The sequence below is a fragment of the Amblyomma americanum genome, chromosome 8, assembly GCF_052857255.1.
Source record: "Amblyomma americanum isolate KBUSLIRL-KWMA chromosome 8, ASM5285725v1, whole genome shotgun sequence".
NCBI lineage: Eukaryota > Metazoa > Arthropoda > Arachnida > Ixodida > Ixodidae > Amblyomma > Amblyomma americanum.
Window position 1 is genome coordinate 137,937,185 of NC_135504.1, and position 8,436 is coordinate 137,945,620.

The window sequence follows — 8,436 nt, forward strand, 5'->3', positions numbered from 1 at the left end:
TATGATAGTGCATGGGAATGTCCGCGATAAATGGCGAACAAGCAGAATGAACATGATATATAAGAGAAAAGGGACAGAGCCCACATAACTACCGTCCCATAACCGTCACATCTGTTGTTTACGGTGTGGTGATGCTGATTACAAATGTAGATTGCAGGCTTGGGTGGAGAACGAGGGGGTGCTAGGGGTGCTACAAAATGCGTTCCGGAAACAAAGGAGGTAGGAGGACAATCTGTATTCATTGACGCAGTGTATAGAGATTGCTGAAGAGGTACACAGGCCCCTATGGCTAGCATTTATGGATATTAATGGAGCCTAAGACAACGTTATTCAAGTGTATCTGTGGGACATACTGGGCATATTGGATGTGGAAAATGGAGTAATCAATCTTTTAAAAAATATATTTCAAGGTAACAGAGCGCTTATAAAATGGGAAAAAATGTATAAGGGCCTGTTAGACATACAGCGGGGGTTTAGGCAAGGTTGTCCTCTGTCTCTTTTGTTGTTCATGTACCTGCAAGGCTTGGAGACTAAGCTAGGGAGGAGCGGACTAGGCTTCAACCTTCCTTTTTTTAAACAAGGAGAACTGATTAAACAGTCATTACCGGGACTAATATACGTGGATTACATAGTGCTAATGGCTGACAACAAAGAAGATTTGCAGTAGTTGATAGACATTTGTGGTTCAGAGGGATATACATTAGGTTTCAAGTTTAGTGAGGAAAAATCTGTAGTCATGATATTTAATGATGAGGGCGGCGAGCATAGAATACATGAGTTCACGCTAGAAGCACAGGATGAGTAGAAGTATCTTGGGGTGTGGATTATTAACGCTGTTGAGTATCTGATAGAGCACGAAAAGTATGTATTGAACTAAGCTAGTAGGAATGCAGCTGTCATGAAAAATAGGGCACTGAGGAATTACAATACGTATGACGTGGTAAGAGGGATCTGGAAAGGGGTGATGGTCCCTAGCCTGACCTTCGGGAATGCGGTCCTGTGCATGAGACCAGATGTTCAAGCAAGGTTAGAAGCTAAACAACGTGGCGTAGGGAAGCTAGCTTTGAAAGCACATTACAATACACCAAATCAGGGCGTACAGGGTGATATGGGATGGGCGTCGTTCGAGAGCAGACAAGCTAGCAGTAAGATAGCATTTGAATTTGTGATTGAGAAAAACGGGGTACAAGCAGTGGGCTAGGAAAGTTTTCAGATACTTGTATATATGGAATGTTGACACGAAATGGAGAAAGCGAACTAGAAAATACACAAGCAAATGTCTGGACAGGAGTAGGCGGCAAATCAGCAATTATCGGTTAAGAAAAAGGACAAAGAAACAGTGAGAGCTCTGTGGAATACAGGGATGCTCACGAAATCAACACTGGGAACATACAGGACTTTTAAGCAGGGAATTGTCAAAGAAAATATCTATGATAATTGTAGGGGAAGCTCTTTGTTGTTTGAGGCCAGGACGGCAATTTTGCGAACTAAGACATAGAGAGTAAGGTATCCCGAGATAGACACGTTGTGTGTTGCCTGCGGAGAGGAGGAGGAAACGGCTGAAAACTTGATGCTTTTCGGTATTGAGCTTCACCCTACAGTGGAAAGCAGCGGAACTGATTTATGCAATGAATTGGGGTTTAAGGGCAGTAAAGGAAAGGTGGATTTTAAGCGGGTAGAAGTAACCAAGGGAAGGTTATCTGACTGCTGGCTAAAATCAAGACAAGAGCCAAATTTCATAAGTCATGGCTATGTGGCTTGAGCCACCGCCCGATTTATAGGGTTCAACCGTATCCATCCATCCATCCATCCATCCATCCATCCATCCATCCATCCATCCATCCATCCGTCCATCCATTGGCCGAATGTGACAACGGGCAAGTGCGCCGAGATCGGCGGATACCGGCAGTGGCCGGGGACAGACTTCAGCGAGGCGCGACAGTGAGAGGACGTAAGGTACTTCCCATATTCCTCTCTATTGTCGCCACCTTGCCCGGTCAGCCGCATGACCAAGCAAGACGGAAAGAGTCGCAGATCAAGCATCCAGGAGCCAGCGATTTTGGGAGAGCCCAATAAGCGTTTGGGGGGGGGGCGGGGCAAAGCGGCCTGTTCCATGTTGTTTTCTTATTTCGCATTTCCGCTGCGCTGCCGTCAGAACGGCCGCGCGTGGTGGGCGATACCGGGTGCTCAGAGTTCACGGCCTAGGCGTCAAAGGAGGCTCAACGGCCTAGTAAGAACCCCCACAACTGGCGCCTCAACGATATTCTCACGCACAGACGCGCTCGAGCAGCTCGCTCCCGGCGAACACGGCGGATCCGCAGTATACACTGCCTCATCTTATGTGACACACAGAGCTCAGCTAGGGGTCTAGGGAACGCCCTGCTTCAGGCACTTCAGCAGCGGGATCAGCTCAACGGACGGGACGACATACCGCCGCAGGCGCTACGTATGTACAGCGTACAGCTCCTGACAGCGAGACACCCGCAAACGCGACAAATCTCGCCGTAGTTCTGGCCAGCGCGTTACAGCAAGCGCCGCAATCCGCACAGCCCATCCCGTGGTCGGAACTCGATCTCCAAGTAGAGTGGCAGCAGCGATCAAACGAGAGCTAACCACGTTTTGCTGGCTCTCGTCCTGTACGGTCAGACAACTGGCACGAGTGAGCGTGATATGCTTCGGAGAGTGATCCCCGTTGCGCTCGTTGATCAGGCCGCTCGGTGGCTCCGGTTTGTCGGCCACTCCGCGAGCACGATGGCCGATTTCCGCTGAATTTTCAGGGAGGAGTTTCTACGTTACGACTACCAGCTTCGCACGCGAGCCCCTGACGAATCTCTGGTCGAGTACGTCAGGGCGATGCAGAAGCTATACGACTACGCCGGTCCCGGAGCTTCGAATGTGGAGCGTGTGGAAAGGGTAGTGCGACAGAGCCACCCCACGTTGGCAAAGTTTCTGCGGGGAAATCGCTGCGGAGACTTGAACGAGCTATCTGTGTAAGCGCGCCGGGTACAAGTCGAAATCTCAGCATCCCGCGCGTACCGGCCCCCACTACATCAGAATCACTGGAACCCAGCTGCGCCTGGAACGGCAGCACACGCCTACGAAGCGAAACCGCTCGGACACCGACCGGCTCAAGGCGCGCTTTTCGAAGTCTCGGATCGCGCCTTGGATCCCGACACATACGGGCTCGGGGCAAAAGAGGTCACACGGCCGGGAGTCTGGTCAGCCTCTCGCCAACCGCCCGACAGAAACTCCCAAGCTCGGCCAAACGATCGCGAAGAGGTTCCGCCTCCAGACGGACAGCGTCACCGGGTGGAAATGTAGGTTCGGAACGCGCTCACGGATGGCCGTGCGCGAGAACAGCCTCGTCCGTCGCTGCCCAATGCACGGAACTCTGTGCGCTGCTTCAACTGTCGCCAAGCGGGTCACATTGCACGCGCGTGCCCTACCGGGCAGGGAAACGAGGCAGGCCGCCGGTAGTGGCGCTGGCGGCCGTGTCGGAACCGGACAATGCAGCCGCAATGACGGCCCCTTCGCTGTTCGGGGTCGGAACGCCGAGCAGTGTGAGTGCTCCGTTCAAAGAACATGCAATCGCAGGATTTAGGTTCAAAGCACTACACGAGACTGGCGCGAGCACGTCGCTCACCGGCGGAGAAGTCGTCTCTAATCTGGGACGGAAGAGCATTCATCTGCGAAAGCGCAACATGCCCCTCCAACTCGTTCGCGAAGAGTCGTGCTACGGCGGTGATGCGCGCCTTGTCGTGCGCTGGAATTAGCGTAGACGACGACATGGCTTCATTCACCAGCCTGAACTCTGGGTCCCCATCGTTCTCGGACGAGATTTCTTGGAAAAATCGGGAATCGTAGGTGACATCGGCAACGGCGGCTACCGGAAAAAAAACCCGTTCACCGCCTCCCCCCCCCCCCCCCCAGCCGCTGGAGTCAGTAGCTGCGGCCTGTCCCCGTCCACGCGCCTTTTGTGCGGACAAGGACGCGAAGGTCTCCTCGCAATCGCTGGTGACTTGACGAAGCGTGAGCGCGGCCGCATCTTCTCCTTGTTAAGCGACTTCGAGGAGATATTTACGGACCGTCCCAGCTGCAGTGTTCAGGTTCATAGCGGGAACAAGGTGGGGTAGCAACTGCCGATCAATGCTTCTGCTTGAAAAACCCTATGTTGAAAGAACCTAGCGCTACTGTCTACCAGTGCTTCAAAGATTATCTACATCAAGCAATAAGACTCTCAATGCCGCACGGAACAACTGCCTGCGAATATGTCTTGGCCTCCCAAAGGGTTCCTCTGCATCAGGAACAGTAGCGGAGGCAGGATGTCTCCCACTAGAGGTAATTGCCGCCCAGGAAACTATGCGTACCCATCTCCGCCATGTCCTGCAAGGGAAGAAGCTCTTCCTACACCGTGTCCACCTAACTCACAGCAACTCTATCTTTGGCCAGGCTGTGCAGCTCCTGCCCCTTCCTACTATTAATCAGCCACAGAAACTACTCCCTCTGGCCTTTCCTCCATGGACACTCTCTCATCTAAAGGTGAAGAAGTCTGTTCCAGGTGTGAATGCAAAGAGCCGCATGCCACAGGCAGCACTTCTGCAAGCTACTCTCGCCTACTTAATCGAAGAATATACGCAGCACACCCATATCTTCACCGATGGTTCAACTACTAAAGAAACTTTTTCTTGTGGCCTTTATGTGCCCTCAACAGGCCATGCCCTTTCTTACCGGCTGCAGCGGAGGACCTCCTCTACAACAGCTGAGCTTCACGGCATTAAGGAAGCTGTTTCTCACATCCTGCGCCGAACCGCCGGCCGTTGGGTTATCTTCGCCGATTCAAAAGCATCTCTGCAGATCCTGGCCAACCTGCTGAAGAAAACGAATCACCAGCCAGTTTCCCTGGACATTGGGTATATCCATCATTTAGCTATTGCCGCAGGCCACTGCATAACATTTCAGTGGGTACCTGCTCACTGTGGCATTATGGCTAATGAAAAAGCAGATGAAGCGCCCGTAAGGGCCATCAACATCAGAGATACATTCGAAGTTTTCTCATGAAATCTGATGCGTCCCAAATGGCTAAAAGTTTTGCGAACGAAGAAACGTATTGGCTTTGGAGTTTGCCGACACATCAGTACCAATTTCTTCACTCAATCGACCCACATCTTAGATCAAGACTCTCACCCAGAATTCCTCGACAACTCGAAACACTTTATCACCGACTTCGTCTGAATGCTGCATATACAAACGGCCTGCGATACCGTTTTGGACAAATGAACAGTCCGCATTGTGACAACTGTGCCTCGATAGAAACTGTGGAACATATCCTGCTTGAGTGCCCTGCGTATGCTAACGAGCGTGCGTACTATGAACATTGCATGCAGAAGCTCTGCCCAGTGCCCCTAACAATGGACAAATTTTTAGGCCCCTTAGCCTGCTTCAGGCAACAGAGACTTGCAATGAACTTTCTTTTTACATATTTAAAAGACATTGGACATCTCGATAAGCTCTAAATTCACTTGCAGGTTACCTTCATGCATTCTTCTTGCAGTGAACTTCGTCAGCCCATTTTTCGGACTATGCACTCCATCATTCCATAGGTTACATCAATACTCGCCACTGCATCCTTAGTACCCATTTCATGGCTGCATTTTATCTTCGTTTTTTTTCCTTCAACCTCTTCACGCTGCTCTCCTTCAGTCTTTATCTCCCAAATTCCCCTCCCTACGCAGAGTAGCATGCCACCGATATTGAAACGCCGGCTAAATTCTCTGTTTTTTTTTTCATTAAAGAGTCTCTCTCTCCCAGCTGCACACAACTGGTGCAGCACCGCATCGAAACAGGGGACGCACAGCCTTGGAAATCCAGTCCCAGGCAGCTCAGCTCCGTCAAACAGCAGGCGATTGACGCGGCGCTGCAAAAGCTGCTAGATGCGGGCATTGTTCGCCGCTGAACGAGTCCCTGGGGATTTCCAGTCGTACTCGTCGGTAGCTCGGTAGCTCGCGCTTGTGCGTGGACTACGGGCGACTGAATGCAGTCACACGGAAGGATGCGTACCCCTTCCCAAGCATTGACGATATCGTCACAAATCTTGGCGGAGCGAGGTATTTTTCTACTCTGGACGCTAGCAAATGCTATCTCCAAGTAGAGAGGCGACCAGGCGACGAGTACAAAACGGCATTCACATGCCGCAGGAGTCTCTACGAGTTCGTTAGGATGCCCTTCGGTTTGTGCGGAAGCCTGAGCACCTTTCAGCGGCTGATTGACCGTGTGCTCGGCGACGGCAATTGGGATCACGCCCTCGCCTACCTGGACGACACCGTTATCTACTCCCGTACCTTCGAGGAGCACTTCAGTCATCTCGGTGATGTCCTGAGAAAGCTCAGAGCAGCAGGCCTCACACCAAACCCCGCCAAAGCGCAGCTCTGCAGAGCTGCAATCAGCCTACTCGGCTACGGCGTGCGGCGCGGACAGGTGTCCCCGGACCCGGAGAAGCTTCGCTCGGTCCTGGAATTTCCGGCGCCGAACAACGTGAAGGTCGTGCGCCGCTTTCTCGGGATGGTCGGCTACTACCGCCAGTTCTTTTCCCACTGCATACGCCTGCAGCCCCCCCCCCCCCCCCCCTGCAAAGTTGTTAAGGAAGACACCTTCTGCGAATGGGGAGAGGAAGAGCAGACGAGTTTTCAACTGCCTCAGGCCATCGCCGACACTGCATCACTGAAACTGCCAGACCTAAACAGGTCATTCGTGATCCAGACAGATGCCTGGGATTTCAGAGTGGGTGCAGTGCTACTCTATATGGAGGACGAACAATTCCGACCCGTGGCATTTGCCAGTTGTGGGCTGACGACGGCCGAGCGCAACTACTCAGTGACGGAAAAAGGATGCTTGGCAATCATCTACGCACTACGAAAATTCGAGATGTACCTAGAAGGAACCAGGTTAAAAGTCGAAACCGACCACATGGCATTGACATGGCTAACCCGCCTTCGTGAGCCGAGCGGAAGGCTCGCGCGTTGGGCCATGATGCTACAACGCTTCGATTTCGAAGTGCGCTACCGAAAAGGGGCCACAAACGTGCACGGTTGCAGACGCGCTGGCGCGCGTTTGGGAATGGCCTCTCTCCGGGCGGTGGAGAGGAGGAGCCGCCGCAGCAACTTCCCCACGCGTGAACTCTATCTGCTGCGAAAAACACTACGAAGGACATCGTGGCGAGAATCTAAGGATTATTCTGCCGTTTTGGATTCCCCGACCGGTTGATCATCGACAATGCATCGTACTTCACGTCAAAGGCTTTTCGTTGCACGTGCGCAGCAATGAGAGTACGGCAGCGGGAAACGACGTGCTATCATCCGCAGTCCAATGAGACAGAGCGTCGCAATCACGATGTGAAACCATTGCTCGGGGCATACGCCCGGACGTGCTGCGGCTGGGGCGAGCACCTCGACGGTATCACCTTCGCACTGCGAACGAGCACCGCTCTATGTGCTTCACGTCGGCTTTCCTGATGTTCGGGAGGGAGTTAAAGAGGCCAACGGACACTATCCTTGCTGAAAGGATGCTGCTCTAAGTCGAGACGGCAGCTGCCGACTACGCGCGGCGTGTGCGAGAACGCATAGAAAACGCAGTGAAGGAGGCCAGCCACAATCGCTCGAGAGCCAGGGCGAGCCAGAAGGAGGCCAGTGGTAGAGTGCATCGGGACTTGGAATTTTATGTGGGAGATTTCGTTATCAAACGCAACCATATGCTCAGCGATGCGAGCACGGTATTTGCGGCAGGCCTCGCGCCCAATTGGGTCATCCCATTGATCGTTGCTGAGAAGCTCTCGCCACTTAACTACAAGCTGAGGAATCCGAACTCGGCTCGGCTCAGCGGCCCCATCCACCTAGGGCAGCTAAAAAGGTAGTTCCAAAGGGAAGTCGCCGTGGAGAGGGAAGCTCCGACCATGCCAAATCGCGTGGAAAGGGCGTTGCCCCCAACGCACTTCTACATACCCGCAGCAAGTGAAACCGCTGCTAAGGGGACACACTGGGCCCGGGCCGCGCCGAAGGCTAATTAGCGGATGAAGGACAGAGGGAGCCAGGGAGATCGCTGCCACCGGCGCAAAGGGGCGGCCGAGGTCGCAAGGAAGTCAATGGACTTCAAAATTAATCAGGAGGGGACCACGCGATGGCCTCGCCAACCCCTACTCCTCAGACGGACCATGACTTGACCAAATCGCAAGTTACGACGGATTAGAATCTGGTTTGGTTTATAGGGGTTTAACGTCTCAAAGCAACTCAGCCTATGAGAGACGCCGTAGTGAAGGGCTCTGGAAATTTCGACCACCTGGGGTTCTTTAACGTGCACGGACATCGCACAGTACTCGGGGCTCTAGAATTTCGCCTCCATCGAAATTCGACCGCGACGGCCGGGATCGAACCCACGTCTTTCGGG